Below are 19055 nucleotides of genomic sequence, written 5' to 3' on the forward strand. Positions count from 1 at the left end.
GAGACTCCATTAGTTGTTATGTAAAGTAAATGATACCACAGGGAGACTCCATTATTAGCTATGTAAAGTAAATGATACCACGCGGAGACTCCATTATTAGCTATGTAAAGTAAATGACACCACGGGGAGACTCCATTATTAGCTATGTAAAGTAAATGATACCACAGGGAGACTCCATTATTAGCTATGTAAAGTAAATGACACCACAGCGAGACTCCATTATTAGCTATATAAAGGAAATGACACCACAGGGAGACTCCATTATTAGCTATGTAAAGTAAATGACACCACAGGGAGACTCAATTATTAGCTATGTAAAGTAAATGATACCACAGCGAGACTCCATTATTAGCTATGTAAAATATATGATACTATAGGGAGACTCCATTATTAGCTATGTAAAATATATGATACTATAGGGAGACTCCATTATTAGCTATGTAAAGTATATGATACTACAGGGAGACTCCATTATTAGCTATATAAAGTAAATGACACCACGGGGAGACTCCATTAGTTATGTAAAGTAAATGATACCACGGGGAGACTCAACTATTAGCTATGTAAAGTAAATGACACCACGGGGAGACTCCATTATTAGCTATGTAAAGTAAATGACACCACGGGGAGACTCCATTATTAGCTATGTAAAGTAAATGACACCATGGGGAGACTCCATTATTAGCTATGTAAAGTATATCACCACATGGGGAGACTCCATTATTAGCTATGTAAAGTAAATGATACCACGGGGAGACTCCATTAGTTGTTATGTAAAGTAAATGATACCACAGGGAGACTCCATTATTAGCTATGTAAAGTAAATGACACCATGGGGAGACTCCATTATTAGCTATGTAAAGTAAATGACACCACAGGGAGACTCAATTATTAGCTATGTAAAGTAAATGATACCACAGCGAGACTCCATTATTAGCTATGTAAAATATATGATACTATAGGGAGACTCCATTATTAGCTATGTAAAATATATGATACTATAGGGAGACTCCATTATTAGCTATGTAAAATATATGATACTACAGGGAGACTCCATTATTAGCTATGTAAAGTATATGATACTACAGGGAGACTCCATTATTTGCTATATAAAGTAAATGATACCACAGGGAGACTCCATTATTAGCTATGTAAAGTAAATGACACCACGGGGAGACTCCATTAGTTATGTAAAGTAAATAATACCACGGGGAGACTCCATTATTAGCTATGTAAAGTAAATGATACCATGGGGAGACTCCATTATTAGCTATGTAAAGTAAATGACACCACGGGGAGACTCCATTATTAGCTATGTAAAGTAAATGACACCATGGGGAGACTCCATTATTAGCTATGTAAAGTATATCACCACATGGGGAGACTCCATTATTAGCTATGTAAAGTAAATGATACCACGGGGAGACTCCATTAGTTGTTATGTAAAGTAAATGATACCACAGGGAGACTCCATTATTAGCTATGTAAAGTAAATGACACCATGGGGAGACTCCATTATTAGCTATGTAAAGTATATCACCACATGGGGAGACTCCATTATTAGCTATGTAAAGTAAATGATACCACGGGAGACTCCATTAGTTGTTATGTAAAGTAAATGATACCACAGGGAGACTCCATTATTAGCTATGTAAAGTAAATGACACCATGGGGAGACTCCATTATTAGCTATGTAAAGTATATCACCACATGGGGAGACTCCATTATTAGCTATGTAAAGTAAATGATACCACGGGGAGACTCCATTAGTTGTTATGTAAAGTAAATGATACCACGGGGAGACTCCATTACTGGCCCTATTGCCTCTACTGCTCAATGCATGCCACAGTGGCAGACACAGTCCATGTTTCATACATCTTTCATTATGACTCATCTGTATCCCAAATAGCACCCTATATATATATAATGCACTATGTTTGACCAGAGCCCTATGGGCCCTTATCGAAAGTAGTGCACTAAATAGGGAACAGGGTGCCATTTGGGCTGCTGCCTGAATACCGCTACTGAAGAGAGCCAGCAGTTTATTGGCATGGAGGTTGTTTTTGGGGGGAAATTCTCTCTGTGGTTTCCATGGAAAGGTAATGTTTCATAAAATAATGTCTGTCTGTTTAGTTCCATCTTCATGTTGTTAATTATAAACTCATAAAATAATGAATGTCTGTCTGTTTAGTTCCATCTTCATGTTGTTAATTATAAACTCATAAAATAATGAATGTCTGTTTAGTTCCATCTTCATGTTGTTAATTATAAACTCATAAAATAATGAATGTCTGTTTAGTTCCATCTTCATGTTGTTAATTATAAACTCATAAAATAATGTCTGTCTGTTTAGTTCCATCTTCATGTTGTTAATTATAAACTCATAAAATAATGTAAAACTATAATAAACACTGTAATCAAGTCTAGTTGTGGTTTTATGGAGGTGTGTGTGTGTGTGTGTAAGTAAAGAAATAAACCAACTGTAAAAAGACATTTGAAAATAACAGTAGCGGGGCTATATACAGGCACCGGTTAGTCAGGCTGATTGAGGTAGTATGTACATGTAGATATTGTTAAAGTGACTATGCATATATGATGAACAGAGAGTAGCTGTAGTGTAAAAGAGGGGTTGGCGGGTGGTGGGACACAATGCAGATAGCCCGGTTAGCCAATGTGCGGGAGCACTGGTTGGTCGGGCCAATTGAGGTAGTATGTACATGAATGTATAGTTAAAGTGACTATACATATATGATAAACAGAGAGTAGCAGCAGTGTAAAAGAGGGGTTGGGGGGGAACACAATGCAAATAGTCTGGGTAGTCATTTGATTACCTGTTCAGGAGTCTTATAGCGTGGGGGTAAAAACTGGTGAGAAGCCTTTTTGTCCTAGACTTGGCACTCCGGTACCGCTTGCCATGCGGTAGTAGAGAGAACAGTCTATGACTGGGGTGGCTCCGGTCTTTGACAATTTTGAGGGCCTTTTTCTGACACCGCCTGGTGTAGAGGTCCTGGATGGCAGGGAGCTTTGCCCCAGTGATGTACTGGGTCGTACACACTACACTCTGTAGTGCCTTGCTGTCGGAGGCCGAGCTCTTGCCATGCCAGGCAGTGATGCAACCAGTCAGGATGCTCTCGATGGTGCAGCTGTAGAACCTTTTGAGGATCTCAGGACCCATGCCAAATCTTTTTATTTTCCTGAGGGGGAATAGGCATTGTCGTGCCCTCTTCACAACTGTCTTGGTGTGTTTGAACCGTTCCAGTTTGTTGTTGATGTGGACACCAAGGAACTTTAAGCTCTCAACCTGCTACACTGCAGCCCCTTCGATGAGAATGGTGGCGTGCTCGGTCCTTCTTTTCCTGTAGTCCACAATCTCCGTAGTCTTGGTTACGTTGAGGGATAGGTTGTTATTCTGGCACCAACCGGCGAGGTCTCTGACCACCTCCCTATAGGCTGTCTCATCGTTGTCGGCAATCAGGCCTACCACTGTTGTGTCGTCTGCAAACTTATTGATGGTGTTGGAGTCGTGCCTTACCTGACCATGCAGTCGTGGGTGAACCGGGAGTACATGAGGGGACTGAGCACGCACCCCTGGGGAGCTCCAGTGTTGAGGATCAACGTGGCAGATGTGTTGTTACCTACCCTCACCACCTGGGGGCGGCCCGTCAAGAAGTCCAGGATCCAGTTGCAGAAGGAGGTGTTTAGTCCCAGGTTCCTTAGCTTAGTGATGAGCTTGGAGGGTACTATGGTATTGAACGCTGAGCTGTAGTCAATGAACAGCATTCTCACATAGGTGTTCCTTTTGTCCAGGTGGGAAAGGGCAGTGTGGAGTGCAATAGAGATTGCGTCATCTGTGGATCTGTTTGGGCGGTATGTAACCACTAGGTAGCCTAGTGGTTAGAGTGTAGGGGCGGCAGGTAGACTAGTGGTTAGAGCGTAGGGGCGGAAGGTAGACTAGTGGTTAGAGCGTAGGGGCGGCAGGGTAGCCTAGTGGTTAGAGCGTAGGGGCGGCAGGGTAGCCTAGTGGTTAGAGCGTAGGGGCGGCAGGGTAGCCTAGTGGTTAGAGTGTAGGGGCGGCAGCTAGACTAGTGGCTAGAGTGTAGGGGCGGCAGGGTAGCCTAGTGGTTAGAGTGTAGGTGCGGCAGGTAGACTAGTGCTTAGAGCGTAGGGGCGGCAGGGTAGTCTAGTGGTTAGAGTGTAGGTGCGGCAGGTAGACTAGTGGTTAGAGCGTAGGGGCGGCAGGGTAGCCTAGTGGTTAGAGTGTAGGGCGGCAGGTAGCCTAGTGGTTAGAGCGTAGGGGTGGCAGGGTAGCCTAGTGGTTGGAGCGTAGGGGTGGCAGGGTAGCCTAGTTGTTAGAGCGTAGGGGTGGCAGTGTAACCTAGTTGTTGGAGCGTAGGGGTGGCAGGGTAGCCTAGTGGTTGGAGCGTAGGGGTGGCAGGGTAGCCTAGTTGTTAGAGCTTAGGGGCGGCAGGTAGCCTAGTTGTTAGAGCTTAGGGGCGGCAGGTAGCCTAGTTGTTAGAGCTTAGGGGCGGCGGGTAGCCTAGTTGTTAGAGCGTAGGACTATTAACCTAAAAGGTTGCAAGATCAAATCCCCGAGCTGACAAGGTTAAAATCTGTTGTTCTGCCCCTGAACAAGGCAGTTAAGAACAAATTCTTATTTTCAATGATGGCCCCGAGGTAAAAGAACAAACACATTTATCATCTCTACAAATCACACGGATTTAAAACCCAAAATACCACGGGTGTCTTTTTGTGTGTAAATCAACACCTATTTGGATGGTTTCTTGGTAAAGGGGATTATGATCTCATCCAGCTCAGACATTTCCAGCACTCTAGTGTTGTCTTTCCATTCTAGGGCTTCGCTCTCTCTTAAGAATCAACCAGACAATTAATACTCATTTTACTGTAAATCAACCAGATAAATAATACTCATTACTGTAAATCAACCAGACAAATAATACTCATATTACTGTAAATCAACCAGTCAAATAATACTCATATTACTGTAAATCAACCAGTCAAATAATACTAATTTTACTGTAAATCAACCAGACAATTAATACTAATTTTACTGTAAATCAACCAGTCCAATAATACTCATATTACTGTAAATCAACCAGACAATTAATACTCATATTACTGTAAATCAACCAGTCAAATAATACTAATTTTACTGTAAATCAACCAGACAATTAATACTAATTTTACTGTAAATCAACCAGTCCAATAATACTCATATTACTGTAAATCAACCAGACAATTAATACTAATTTTACTGTAAATCAACCAGTCAAATAATACTCATATTACTGTAAATCAACCAGTCAAATAATACTAATTTTACTGTAAATCAACCAGTCCAATAATACTCATATTACTGTAAATCAAACAGACAATTAATACTCATATTACTGTAAATCAACCAGTCCAATAATACTCATATTACTGTAAATCAACCAGACAATTAATACTAATTTTACTGTAAATCAACCAGTCAAATAATACTCATATTACTGTAAATCAACCAGACAAATAATACTCATATTACTGTAAATCAACCAGTCAAATAATACTCATATTACTGTAAATCAACCAGTCAAATAATACTAATTTTACTGTAAATCAACCAGACAATTAATACTAATTTTACTGTAAATCAACCAGTCCAATAATACTCATATTACTGTAAATCAACCAGACAATTAATACTAATTTTACTGTAAATCAACCAGTCAAATAATACTCATATTACTGTAAATCAACCAGTCAAATAATACTAATTTTACTGTAAATCAACCAGTCCAATAATACTCATATTACTGTAAATCAAACAGACAATTAATACTCATATTACTGTAAATCAACCAGTCCAATAATACTCATATTACTGTAAATCAACCAGACAATTAATACTAATTTTACTGTAAATCAACCAGTCCAATAATACTCATATTACTGTAAATCAACCAGACAAATAATACTAATTTTACTGTAAATCAACCAGACAAATAATACTATTTTTACTGTAAATCAACCGGACAAGAAGCATATTTGATGTTTTCGTTGGTAAAGAGGATTATGACCTCACCCAGTTCAGCCATTTTCAGCGCCTGAGCTGTGCTTTGGCTTTCCATGCTCGGGGCGCTCTGCTATAGCCTGGTTACACCACACTGAAAGCTGCTCTCACCTTTGGCTTTCCATGCTCGGGGCGCTCTGCTATAGCCTGGTTAAACCACACTGAAAGCTGCTCTCACCTTTGGCTTTCCATGCTCGGGGCCCTCTGCTATAGCCTGGTTAAACCAGACTGAAAGCTGCTCTCCCTTTGGCTTTCCATGCTCGGGGCGCTCTGCTATAGCCTGGTTAAACCAGACTGAAAGCTGCTCTCCCTTTGGCTTTCCATGCTCGGGGCCCTCTGCTATAGCCTGGTTAAACCAGACTGAAAGCTGCTCTCACCTTTGGCTTTCCATGCTCGGGGCCCTCTGCTATAGCCTGGTTAAACCAGACTGAAAGCTGCTCTCCCTTTGGCTTTCCATGCTCGGGGCGCTCTGCTATAGCCTGGTTAAACCAGACTGAAAGCTGCTCTCCCTTTGGTTTTCCATGCTCGGGGCGCTCTGCTATAGCCTGGTTAAACCAGACTGAAAGCTGCTCTCCCTTTGGTTTTCCATGCTCGGGGCCCTCTGCTATAGCCTGGTTAAACCAGACTGAAAGCTGCTCTCCCTTTGGCTTTCCATGCTCAGGGCGCTCTGCTATAGCCTGGTTAAACCAGACTGAAAGCTGCTCTCCTTTGGTTTTCCATGCTCGGGGCGCTCTGCTATAGCCTGGTTAAACCAGACTGAAAGCTGCTCTCCCTTTGGCTTTCCATGCTCGGGGCGCTCTGCTATAGCCTGGTTAAACCAGACTGAAAGCTGCTCTCACCTTTGTCTCAATTCAGAATACCTCTTGGCAATACTCAACTAGACAAAGAATGGTGTTTAAAGCTGTGGTGTTATGGTGTGAAGCAGGTTGACAGGTTGGTTGTCACACCTGTACGAATCTCTTCTCACACACACACACACACACACACACACACACAGAGACACACACAGACAGAGAGACACACAGTTGCCATCAACATCCCCCAGGCCTCAAGCCCTTCTCTACATCAGGGTGTGACAGTGTGAATGAGTCTGTTTAACAGACTACCTATACATAGCTGCTCTGCAATGGGGGGGAGAGGGAGAGAGATCATCGGAAAGTCAACATAGCTGCTCTGCAATGGGGGGAGGGAGAGGGAGAGAGAGATCATCGGAAAGTAAACATAGCTGCTCAGAGAGAGAGAGAGAGAGAGAGAGAGAGAGAGAGAGAGAGAGAGGAGAGAGGTCATCGGAAAGTAAACAAACACAAAGCCCAGATGCTCTCGTTGCGTCTGACAACAGCTAGGCCCCGAGGCCGACTCACGGAGTAGAAAATAGACCCAGGCCCCGGTCAATCTCACACGTCGGAGGGTCATTATCTGTTATGTCGTCTGAAGCAGTTTCCTTTCCCATTAGGATGGGCAGTGTTAGTGGTGGTTGAAGAGACATGACAATATTCTCCACAGATGACTACGTTTCACCCAAACCATGTGGTTTAACTTCCCATGAGTGATCTGATACATAGTGTACATTACCCATCCTGACCAGGGAATAGGGTTCCATTTAACCAGGGAATAGGGTTCCATTTAAACAGGGAATAGGGATCCATTTGACCAGAGAATAGGGTTCCATTTAAACAGGGAATAGGGATCCATTTGACCAGAGAATAGGGTTCCATTTAACCAGGGAATAGGGTTCCATTTGACCAGAGAATAGGGTTCCATTTGACCAGGGAATAGGGTTCCATTTGACCAGAGAATAGGGTTCCATTTGACCAGGGAATAGGGTTCCATTTGACCAGAGAATAGGGTTCCATTTAACCAGGGAATAGGGTTCCATTTGACCAGAGAATAGGGTTCCATTTAACCAGAGAATAGGGTTCCATTTAAACAGGGAATAGGGTTCCATTTAAACAGGGAATAGGGTTCCATTTAACCAGAGAATAGGGTTCCATTTGACCAGGGAATAGGGTTCCATTTGACCAGAGAATAGGGTTCCATTTAACCAGGGAATAGGGTTCCATTTAAACAGGGAATAGGGTTCCATTTAAACAGGGAATAGGGTTCCATTTAACCAGAGAATAGGGTTCCATTTGACCAGGGAATAGGGTTCCATTTGACCAGAGAATAGGGTTCCATTTAACCAGGGAATAGGGTTCCATTTAAACAGGGAATAGGGTTCCATTTAACCAGAGAATAGGGTTCCATTTAACCAGAGAATAGGGTTCCATTTGACCAGAGAATAGGGTTCCATTTAACCAGAGAATAGGGTTCCATTTGACCAGAGAATAGGGTTCCATTTGACCAGAGAATAGGGTTCCATTTGACCAGAGAATAGGGTTCCATTTGACCAGGGAATAGGGTTCCATTTAACCAGGGAATAGGGTTCCATTTGACCAGAGAATATGGTTCCAGTTGACCAGAAAATAGGGTTCCATTTGACCAGAGAATAGGGTTCCATTTGACCAGAGAATATGGTTCCAGTTGACCAGAGAATATGGTTCCAGTTGACCAGAGAATAGGGTGTCATTTGACCAGAGAATAGGGTTCCATTTGACCAGAGAATAGGGTTCAATTTGACCAGAGAATAGGGTTCCATTTGACCAGGGAATAGGGTTCCATTTGACCAGAGAATAGGGTTCCATTTGACCAGAGAATATGGTTCCAGTTGACCAGAAAATAGGGTTCCATTTGACCAGAGAATAGGGTTCCATTTGACCAGAGAATATGGTTCCAGTTGACCAGAGAATATGGTTCCAGTTGACCAGAGAATAGGGTTCCATTTGACCAGAGAATAGGGTTCCATTTGACCAGAGAATATGGTTCCATTTCACCAGAGAATAGGGTGCCATTTGACCAGAGAATAGGGTTCAATATGACCAGAGAATAGGGTTCCATTTGACCAGAGAATAGGGTTCCATTTCACCAGAGAATAGGGTTCTATTTGACCAGAGAATAGGGTTCCATTTGACCAGAGAATAGGGTTCAATTTGACCAGATAATAGGGTTCCATGTGACCAGAGAATAGGGTTCCATTTGACCAGAGAATAGGGTGTCATTTGACCAGATAATAGGGTTCCATTTGACCAGAGAATAGGGTTCCATTTGACCAGAGAATAGGGTTCCATTTAACCAGGGAATAGGGTTCCATTTGACCAGAGAATAGGGTTCCATTTGACCAGAGAATAGGGTTCCATTTGACCAGAGAATAGGGTTCCATTTAACCAGAGAATAGGGTTCCATTTCACCAGAGAATAGGGTTCCATTTGACCAGAGAATAGGGTTCAATATGACCAGAGAATAGGGTTCCATTTGACCAGAGAATAGGGTTCCATTTGACCAGAGAATAGGGTTCCATTTGAGCGACAGCCTGACAGCCCAAATCAAAACAAATATTATCTGTCACGTGCTTCGTAAACAACAGGTGTAGACTAACAGTGCAATGCTTACTGACGGGCCCTTCCCAACAACAGGTGTAGACTAACAGTGTCATGCTTACTGACGGGCCCTTCCCAACAACAGGTGTAGACTAACACTGTAATGCTTACTGACGGGCCCTTCCCAAAAACAGGTGTAGACTAACAGTGTAATGCTTACTGACGGGCCCTTCCCAAAAACAGGTGTAGACTAACACTGTAATGCTTACTGACGGGCCCTTCCCAAAAACAGGTGTAGACTAACAGTGTCATCAATGTCGAGGTAATAACTTACTTTAAACACGGGCCCTTCCAGAACAACAACAGGTGTAGACTAACACTGTAATGCTTACTGACGGGCCCTTCCCAAAAACAGGTGTAGACTAACAGTGTAATGCTTACTGACGGGCCCTTCCCAACAACAGGTGTAGACTAACACTGTAATGCTTACTGATACCCTTCCCAAAAACAGGTGTAGACTAACAGTGTAATGCTTACTACACGGGCCCTTCCCAACAATGTAGAGAGAAAGAAAATAGAGAAATAATAGAAAAGTCATAATAAATCCACAATGAGTAACGATAACTTGGCTACATACAGGGAGTACCAGTACTGAGTCAATGTGTAGGAGTACGAGGTAATAACTTGGCTATATACACGGGGTACCAGAACCGAGTCAATGTGCAGGGGTACGAGGTTATACCTTGGATATATACACGGGGAACCAAAACAGAGTCAATGTGCAGGGGTACGAGGTAATAACTTGGCTTTATACACGGGTACCAGAACCGAGTCAATGTGCAGGGGTACGAGGTAATAACTTGGTTATATACACGGGGTACCAGAACCGTGTCAATGTGTAGGGGTACGAGGTAATAACTTGGCTATATACAGGAAGAACCAGAACCGAGTCAATGTGCAGGGGTATGAGGTAATAACTTAGCTTTATACAGGAAGTACCAGAACTGAGTCAAATTGCAGAGGTACGAGGTCATAACTTGGCTATTAACAGGATAGATACATTTTTAGGGCCTCATCAGCCGGTGACTGATGTGGTAAAACTCCTCAATGCCATTGGATGAATCCCGGGACATGTTCCACTCTGTGCTGGAGATGCAGTCCTGGAGCTTAGCATCCTCTATATTGAACGCGTCACTGGTACTTCCTGTTTGAGTCATGTTTGCCAAATGGAGGGTAGAGCTTTGTGTGCATTTCTGTATGTGGCCACCAGGAGCGCCACTTCTGAATTAACAATTTCCTGTTTGCTTATGGGCCAATTTAATATTTTTATTTTTATTTATTTTTTACCTTTATTTAACTAGGCAAGTCAGTGGAAACAGGCTAATTCTTATTTACAATGACGGCCTAGGAACAGTGGGGTTAACTGCCTTGGAATAGTGGGGTTAACTGCCTTGGAATAGTGGGGTTAACTGCCTAGGAACAGTGGGGTTAACTGGCTAGGAACAGTGGGTTAACTGGCTAGGAACTGTGGGTTAACTGGTCTAGGAACAGTGGGTTAACTGGTCTAGGAACAGTGGGTTAACTGTCTAGGAACAGTGGGTTAACTGCCTAGGAACAGTGGGTTTAACTGCCTTGTTCAGGGGCAGAACAACAGATGTTTTACCTTGTCAGCTCAGGGGATTAGATCTAGCAACCTTTCAGTTACTGGCCCAACGCTCTAACCACTAGGCTACCCTGCCGCCTCTACACTCTAACCACTAGGCCACCTATACAGCTGGTTGAGTGCGGTCTTAGTGCCAGCATCAGTTAGTGGTGGTAAATAGACAGCTACCATTAAAATATAGATGAAAACTCTGTCTGTAAAATAGTGTGGTCTGCAGCTTATCATGAGGTACTCTACCTCGGGTGAGTAGAAACTCAAGACTTCCCTAATATTAAAGAACCAGCTGTTGTTAACAGAGAGACACACCCTCCCCCTTTAGCTTACCCCCAGCTACCGTTTGGGTCCTGCCTATTGCATAGAAAAACCAGCTAGATGGACACTGAGTGGACAAAACATTAGGAACACCTGCTCTTTCCATGACATCGACTGACCAGGTGAATCCAGGTGATAGCTATGATCCCTTATAGAATCATAGATAGATGTCACAAATCCACTTCAGTCAGTGTAGATGAAGGGGAGGAGACAGGTTAAATAAGGATTTTTTTAAGCCTTGAGATAATTGAGACATGGATTGTGTATGTGTGTCATTCAAAGGGTGAATGGGCAAGACAAAATATTTAAGTGCCTTTGAACAGGGTATGGAAGTAGGTCCCAGGTGCACCCATTTGAGTGTGTCAAGAATTGCAAAGATGCTGTTTTTTTTTCACGCTCAACAGTTTCCCCTGTGTATCAAGAATGGTCCTACACCCACTGGACATCCAGCCAACTTGGAAAAGGAAGAGACTGCGTAAGACATGCGGGGCACCCTGACGAAACTACCACCTTTCCCCTCCGGGTTTATTTGGCGAACGTTCAATCACTGGAGAATAAACTGGAGCAGCTCCACGTCGAAGGTTAGCGATGGCTGTCCTGATGTCCTGAAACCTCTTTCTGGTCGTAGGAAACAGAAACGACGGTGGAAACAGAAGCTCAAGATGAGCTCAAAACAAAAAAAACAAGAAAGCAGAACTGGTCAGGAGCGAGTAAAACGGCAGCTGTCCATTGCAGCGTCATACCACCTAACGGCCATGTGTGAAGTGTCTGTAACAGTTCAGGATGGGGGGGGTCACCGTGCCTCTCCAGTAGAGCAGAGACTCTGTCATGGGGGCTGTTCAGAGAGGTTGTTTAATGCCTAATATCAAACCTGGGAGTCACCGTGCCTCTCCAGTAGAGCAGAGACTCTGTCATGGGGGCTGTTCAGAGAGGTTGTTTAATGCCTAATATCAAACCTGGGAGTCACCGTGCCTCTCCAGTAGAGCAGAGACTGTCATGGGGGCTGTTCAGAGAGAATGTTTAATAATGCCTAATATCAAACCTGGGAGTTGTGTGCTGCTACCCACAGCAGGTACAGGTGTTCTCACTGTTGTTATGGGACAGGACATGGGCTGATGAAGAGGAGCATCTAGCAGGTGGGACTGAGATGTTTAGACACTGAGTGGGCTTGAAGTGTGTGTGTGTGTGTGTGTGTGTGTGTGTGTGTGTGTGTGTGTGTGTGTGTGTGTGTGTGTGTGTGTGTGTGTGTGTGTGTGTGTGTGTGTGTGTTACAGTAATATTCGTTGTAGGCTATCATTAATCCTCATTGGAGACACGTTAGTTGAATCATGAATCACTATTAATTTTCCTGTTTCCTCTGGGCAGCTGCTGTTTCCACTGGGCCTCTGCTGTTTCTACTGGGCCTCTGCTGTTTCTACTGGGCCTCTGCTGTTTCCACTGGGCCTCTGCTGTTTCTACTGGGCCTCTGCTGTTTCTACTGGGCCTCTGCTGTTTCTACTGGGCCTCTGCTGTTTCTACTGGGCCTCTGCTGTTTCCTCTGGGCCTCTGCTGTTTCTACTGGGCAGCTGCTGTTTCCACTGGGCCTCTGCTGTTTCCACTGGGCCTCTGCTGTTTCTACTGGGCCTCTGCTGTTTCCACTGGGCCTCTGCTGTTTCCACTGGGCCTCTGCTGTTTCCACTGGGCCTCTGCTGTTTCCACTGGGCCTCTGCTGTTTCCACTGGGCCGTCGCTGTTTCTACCGGGCCGTCGCTGTTTCCACTGGGCAGCTGCTGTTTCCACTGGGCAGCTACTGTTTCCTCTGGGCCGCTGCTGTTTCCTCTGGGCCTCTGCTGTTTCTACTGGGCAGCTGCTGTTTCCACTGGGCAGCTGCTGTTTCCACTGGGCAGCTACTGTTTCCTCTGGGCCGCTGCTGTTTCCTCTGGGCAGCTGCTGTTTCCACTGGGCCTCCGCTGTTTCCACTGGGCCACCGCTGTTTCCTCTGGGCAGCTGCTGTTTCCTCTGGGCCTCTGCTGTTTCCACTGGGCAGCTACTGTTTCCTCTGGGCCTCTGCTGTTTCCACTGGGCCGTCGCTGTTTCCACTGGGCAGCTGCTGTTTCCACTGGGCAGCTGCTGTTTCCACTGGGCAGCTACTGTTTCCACTGGACAGCTACTGTTTCCACTGGGCAGCTGCTGTTTCCACTGGGCAGCTACTGTTTCCTCTGGGCCTTTGCTGTTTCCACTGGGCCTCTGCTGTTTCCACTGGGCCTCTGCTGTTTCCACTGGGCAGCTGCTGTTTCCACTGGGCCTCTGCTGTTTCCTCTGGGCCTCTGCTGTTTCCTCTGGGCCTCTGCTGTTTCCTCTGGGCCTCCTCTGTTTCCACTGGGCCGCTGCTGATGTTGTCACTTGCCGGTTCCCCTCTTTCCACTGGGGCCTCTTTCTACTGGGCCTCTGCTGTTTCCAAACGGCGCCATATTCCCAACATAGTGCACTACTTTTGACCAGAGCCCCATAGGCCCTTGTCAAAAGTAGTGCACTGGGGAATAGGGTGCCATTTGGGACAAAGACCTAGTGCTCCACCACATAAGATGGCATTATAATTAGAGCAATAAGGCATGGGGGGGGGTGGTATATGGCCAATATACCACGGCTTAGGGATGTTCTTAGGCACGACGCAGGATTCATAGGAGTGACTGAAAGGACTGTTAGGATGTTAGTTAATTTAGTAGTCTGGGTTGTCAGGTCATATAGAGGATTCATAGTAGTAACTGACAGGACTGTTAGGATGTTAGTTAATTTAGTAGTCTGGGTTGTCAGGTCATATAGAGGATTCATAGTAGTAACTGACAGGACTGTTAGGATGTTAGTTAATTTAGTCGTCTGGGTTGTCAGGTCATATAGAGGAATATATACGTGTGTTGTCACTTGTTAAGCATCCTAAGTAGTATATATGTGTTGTCGTCCACTTAAAGGATGACTGAGTTAGTAGTTTTATTTTTTGCCATTATTTCATTTTTTTGGACATGTCAATTTTATTTTCTGAGATTTTAGAGAATTCTGAAAATATTTTTTCGTAGTGTTCAATATCGGTCCGGTATATCAGGAAATCGTCTGCAAATAAGTTTAGTTTATATTCATGTTTACCAGTACTGACACCTGTTACGTTTGTGTCCAGTCCAATTATTCTTTAAGCGGTTCAATTGCCAGTGGAAACAGGAGGGGAGAGAGAGGACATCCCTGTCTTGTGCCCCTTTTCTAAAGTCATTTCATCTGGTAATGTATTATTTGTGTATATATTTTGCTTTAGGACATTTTATATAAAAAATGTATCAAATTTTGTTTTTTCAGCTGGAAAACTGAAAGCTTCCATAGTTTTGCTTTAAAAAAGCGAATTTGATACGGTAGAAAGACTTTTCGGCATCAACAGCCATGATTGACGAATCTATATCCTGTTTTTTAGCGTACTGTATTAAAGTGAAACATGTTCTTCTGTTAGTTTGTCTATTTTGAACCTGTTGAAACTCCATTAACCCGGATCCGGGATCGTGACTAAAGCCTCAGGCTCATTAGCATAACGCAACGTTTTGATTTATAAAAGTCGCAAATAAAATGAAAATAATGCGCCTACTCTCAATGTTAGTTAATTCTTAACAACACTGTCATCTCAGATTTTCAAAATATGCTTTTGAACCATAGCAATTCAGTTAATTTGTGTCTGAGTATGTCTAAGCATAGCTTAGCATTTTGAGTAGCATTTAGCACGCTAAACATTTTCACAAAAACCAGATAACCAAATAAATAAAATAATTTACCTTTGATATATTTCGGATGTTTTTTGAGGAGACTCTCAGTTACGTATTTAGCAAATGCGCAGTTTTTCCTGAAAGCGTCATAGATGTGTGTAGGAGAAACTCCGTTTTGTACATCATGTTTGGCCACCTGGTCAATTATTTGTTTAAGGGTCGAACGAACCTGAAAATTCAGTCACCTACAACGTAAAACTTTTTCCGAATTAACTCCATAATATCAGTGGAAACATGGCAAACGTTGTTTGGAATCAATCCTCTTGTAATTGATTTTCACATATCTTTCATTGTAATCTATCGTTTGTTTTAGCCTGCATTCTCCTCTAGGAATTCTGTGGAAAAATACTTGCAGCTGACTGAAAGCTTCCAATTTTGCGCAACACCGGGCGGACACCTGGTAAATGTTGGTCTCTTATGGTCAATCTTCCAATGATTGCCTACAAATACGTCATAGCTGCAGACACCTTGGGTTATCTAGAAACACATAGTTACTAGTTCTCGTTATACATATTCACAGTTACATATAAGGAGACAATGGAAAACAGAGCCTCTAATATCCTGCTCATTTCCTGGATGCCGTTATCTAATCTATGGTTTTGAATAAGTTATCACGTTCATAGTTAGGGCACGTCACAGAGAATATCTTTGCAGTTCTGGACACGTTATCAGTTATACATAGTTTTCTTTTATCTAGTTATCAAAGCTATCAATTATATGCATAGTCGAAAGCATCTTTTTGTGACAAAATATAGATGTTTAAAACGAGGAACGTTTTTATGTGGAAAAATCTGAAATGTGCAGGGGCCCCAGAGTTGTCAACAGGTTAACAGACAATTGAATCCATTAAATTGTTTTGATTGATATGTACAGTGGGGCATATTTGTAAAGAATTCCCGATTGAATCGTTTTAGACATAAGGCCGTGCTAACTGGTCAAAGAGTCTGAATACTTTCCCGAACTGTTACCGTGTCAAAATGGGACAAACAGCATCCTTATGATGCAATACCTCTGTAAATGTTCTGTCTCTCAGCACAATGATCTATCTCATTCAGTCATTAACGTGTCTCATTTTCAAAGTGACAAATGAATAGGAAAAACTGAGACTGTGCAGGGGTCAGTTGTAATTTGACATTCTGTGTGGCTGATCGGTAAGAACATCTTTCACGCTAGTTGTTAAATGTCAGGAATTGTGAAAATACTGATGTTTAAATGTATTTGGATACTCAACTGTATATAGTTATCTAATTATATATAGTTATGTAGTTATAGTTGTTTTTACTGGTCAATAGGGAATACCCATATGTCAAATAGTTCTATAGTATGTAGTGGTTGTTTTTTAGTTATTTAATTATACATAGTTTGTAAGTCGCTTTGGACAAAATACTTCCTCTGGTAGTAAGCCTACACTCTTAGAATAAATAATCTAGTTCTACACAGTAACTGAATATAGTTATATATAGTTATCTAAAACACATAGTTATAAATTGTTCTCTAGTTATACATAGTTATATATAGTTCTCTAGTTATACATAGTTATACATAGTTATCTAATATATATAGTTCTCTAGTTATACATAGTTATATATAGTTATCTAATTATACATAGTTATATATAGTTCTCTAGTTATACATAGTTACATATAGTTCTCGAGTTATACATAGTTATATATAGTTCTCTAGTTATACAGTTATATATAGTTATCTAGTTATGCATAGTTGAAGTCGGAAGTTTACATACACTTAGGTTGGAGTCATTAAAACCACTCCACAAATGTCTTGTTAACAAACTATAGTTTTGGCAAGTCGGTTAGGACATCTACTTTGTGCGACACAAGTCATTTTTCCAACAATTGTTTACAGGCAGATTATTTCACTTATAATTCGCTGTATCACAATTCCAGTGGGTCAGAAGTTTACATACACTAAGTTGACTGTGCCTTTAAACAGCTTGGACAATTCCATTGGGTCAGAAATTTACATACACTAAGTTGACTGTGCCTTTAAACAACTTGGACAATTCCAGAAAAATATGTCATGGCTTTAGAAGATTCTGATAAGTTAATTGACATCATTTGAGTCAATTGGAGTAGTACCTGTGGATGTATTTCAAGACCTACCTTCAAACTCAGTGCCTCTTAGCTTGACATCATGTGAAAATCAAAATAAATTAGTCAAGACCTCAGAAAACAATTGTAGACCTCCACAAGTCTGGTTCATCTTTGGGAGCAATTTCCAAACGCCTGAAGGTACCTCGTTCATCTGTACAAACAATAGTACTTAAGTATAAACACCATGGGACCACGCAGCCATCATACCGCTCAGGAAGGAGACGTGTTCTGTCTCCTAGAGATGAACGTACTTTGGAGCGAAAAGTGCAAATCAATCCTAGAACAAAAGCAAAGGACCTTGTGAAGATGCTGGAGGAAACAGGTACAAAAGTATCTATATCCACAGTAAAAATGAGTCCTATATCGACATTACCTGGAAGGCCACTCAGCAAGGAAGAAGCCACTGCTCCAGAACCTCCATAAGAAAGCCAGACTACGGTTTGCAACTGCACATGGGGACAAAGATCGTACCTTTTGGAGAAATGTCCTCTGGTCTGATGAAACAAAATAGAACTGTTTGGCCATAATGACCATCGTTATGTTTGGAGGAAAAGGGGGAAGCTTACAAACTGAAGAACCCCATCCCAACTGTGAAGCACGGGTGTGGCAGCATCATGTTGTGGGGGTGCTTTGCTGCAGGAGGGACTGGTGCACTTCACAAAATAGATAGCATCATGAGGAAATAAAATTATGTGGATATATTGAAGCAACATCTCAAGACATCAGTCAGGAAGTTAAAGCTTAGTCGCAAATGGGTCTTCCAAATGGACAATGACCCCAAGCATACTTCCAAAGTTGTGGCAAAATGGCTTAAGGACAACAAAGTCAAGGTATTGGAGTGGCCATCACAAAGCCCTGACTTCAATCCTACAGAACATGTGTGTGCAGAACTGGAAAAAGTGTGTGCGAGCAAGGAGGCCTACAAACCTGACTCAGTTACACCAGCTCTGTCAGGAGGAATGGGACAAAATTCACCCAACTTATTATGGGAAGCTTGTGGAAGGCTACCCAAAACGTTTGACCCAAGTTAAACAATTTAAAGGCAATGCTACCAAATACTAATTGAGTGTATGTAAACTTCTGACCCACTGGGAACGTGATGAAAGAAATAAAAGCTGAAATAAATAATTCTCTCTACAATTATTCTGACATTTCACATTCTTAAAATAAAGTGGTGATCCAAACTGACATAAGACAGGGATTTGTTACTAGGATTAAATGTCAGGAATTGTGAAAAACTGATGTTTAAATGTATTTGGCTAAGGTATATGTAAACTTCAACTGTATATAGTTATCTAATTATATATAGTTATGTAGTTATAGTTGTTTTTAGTTATTTAATTATACATAGTTATATATAGCTATCTAATAGTTATATATAGTTATCTAGTTATATATAGTTATCGAGTTATACATAGTTATATAGTTATGTAGTTATAGTTGTTTTTAGTTATTTAATTATACATAGTTATATATAGTTCTCTATTTATACATAGTTATATATAGTTCTCTAGTTTATAGTTATATATAGTTCTCTTTATTAGTTATATATAAGTTATACATAGTTATATATAGTTATCTACTAGTTATACATAGTTATATATAGTTATCTAGTTATACATAGTTATATATAGTTATCTAATTATACATAGTTATATATAGTTCTCTAGTTATACATAGTTATATATAGTTATCTAGTTATACA

The sequence above is a fragment of the Oncorhynchus masou genome, unplaced genomic scaffold (assembly GCF_036934945.1).
Source record: "Oncorhynchus masou masou isolate Uvic2021 unplaced genomic scaffold, UVic_Omas_1.1 unplaced_scaffold_1241, whole genome shotgun sequence".
Taxonomy (NCBI): Eukaryota; Metazoa; Chordata; class Actinopteri; order Salmoniformes; family Salmonidae; genus Oncorhynchus; species Oncorhynchus masou.